This window comes from Bison bison, unplaced genomic scaffold (assembly GCF_000754665.1).
Source record: "Bison bison bison isolate TAMUID 2011002044 unplaced genomic scaffold, Bison_UMD1.0 scf7180017864471, whole genome shotgun sequence".
In the NCBI taxonomy this organism is placed as follows: domain Eukaryota; kingdom Metazoa; phylum Chordata; class Mammalia; order Artiodactyla; family Bovidae; genus Bison; species Bison bison.
The window spans coordinates 24388089-24390098 of NW_011495032.1; the positions used below are offsets into that span (position 1 = coordinate 24388089).

The window sequence follows — 2010 nt, forward strand, 5'->3', positions numbered from 1 at the left end:
GACAGGTCCAAGGGACTCTCAAGAGTCTTCTCCAACACCACAGTTCAAAAGCATCAATTCTTCGGCGCTCAGCCTTCTTCACAGTCCAACTCTCACATCCATTCATGACCACAGGAAAAACCATAACCTTGACTAGACGAACCTTTGTTGGCAAAGTAATGTCACTGCTTTTGAATATGCTATCTAGGTTGGACATAACTTTCCTTCCAAGGAGCAAGCGTCTTTTAATTTCATGGCTGCAGTCACCATCTGTAGTGATTTTGGAGCCCAGAAAAATAAAGTCTGACACTGTTTCCACTGTTTCCCCATCTATTTCCTATGAAGTGGTGGGACCGGATGCCATGATCTTAGTTTTCTGAATGTTGAGCTTTAAGCCAACTTTTTCACTCTCCACTTTCACTTTCAGCAAGAGGCTTTTTAGTTCCACTTCACTTTCTGCCATAAGGGTGGTGTCATCTGCATATCTGAGGTTATTGATATTTCTCCTGGCAATCTTGATTCCAGTTTGTGTTTCTTCCAGTCCAGCGTTTCTCATGATGTACTCTGCATATAAGTTAAATAAACAGGGTGACAATATACAGCCTTGACGAACTCCTTTTCCTATTTGGAAACAGTCTGTTGTTCCATGTCCAATTCTAACTGTTGCTTCCTGACCTGCATACAAATTTCTCAAGAGGCAGATCAGGTGGTCTGGTATTCCCATCTCTTTCAGAATTGTCCACAGTTTATTGTGATCCACACACTCAAAGGCTTTGGCATAGTCAATAAAGCAGAAATAGATGTTTTTCTGGAACTCTCTTGCTTTTTCTATGATCCAGTGGATGTTGGCAATTTGATCTCTGGTTCCTCTGCCTTTTCTAAAACCAGCTTGAACATCAGGAAGTTCACGGTTCACATATTGCTGAAGCCTGGCTTGGAGAATTTTGAGCATTTCTACTGCTGTGAAAACTTCATTTAGTCAAGATCATTTGGCCTTCACTTGGCGATAATACATTAAATTCATTGCTATTATTATTTGTCTACAATAATTAGTACAACTTGTCACAAATACAAATATAAATATGGGCACTGAGATCTTGTGGCAGTACTCCTTTACAAGGTGACCATACACAAGACCTAGAAACAATTTTGTTAACTTTTCAGATTGCCATAAAACTGAGAACAGAATAATAATTAAGACTCAGAGAATATATCCATAGACTCCACTGTTTGAAATGCAAACTGGAGAATCAAACTTCCATATAGTAGCCTTTGAAAAAATAACGAAGATAAAAATAACGAGAGGTAAAGGATAATACAAAGATACCTCATGCCCATTTCAGCAACACATATACTAACATTGGAATGATGTAGAGATTAGCACGGCCGCTACTCAAGGATGACATGCAAATTCATGAAGTAATCCATATATTTATTTTGTTTTACAAGATTAAAAAGTTCTGGAGATCTGCTTCACAATATGAACAGAATTAACATTACTTAACTGTACACTTAAAATGGGTAAGTTGGTAAGTCTTGTTTTATGTTATATAGTTTTTACCCCACCACATACACACACACACGCACGCGTGTGCATGCACACACAAGTGGATATAATGTCTTGATCTAGATGATGGTTACCTGGGTGTATACACACTGTAAAAAATTCTTTGAACTGTACACTTAAGATTTATACACCTTACTGAATGTATGTTATGACTCAAAATATTTAAAGTATATTTAATTAAAAATATACATATGTATATATGGAAAAATCACTGATTAATCCCACCTGGCCTGGCCCCTCTATTATTACTATAATTATTAATAAACATCTTTTATATTTTAATATATTTATAAAGAGATATCATATAATAGATGATATAATCGATTAGAGTATTTTATTTTTTTCAGGTTTACTTTTTTTTTAATATAAATTTATTTATTTTAATCAGAGGCTAGTTACTTTACAATATTGAAGTGGTTTTGCCATACATTGACATGAATCCACCACAGAGGTACATGTGTTCC

At 35.8% G+C, this 2010-nt stretch overlaps 1 protein-coding gene across 1 annotated transcript in view; it reads right to left on the bottom strand.

Annotated features, from left to right (window-relative positions):
• The window catches only part of MPP4 (membrane protein, palmitoylated 4 (MAGUK p55 subfamily member 4)), a 44777-nt gene that overhangs the window by 1063 nt on the left and 41704 nt on the right, over positions 1 to 2010 (bottom strand). The gene's annotated exons all lie outside the window — the stretch shown is intronic.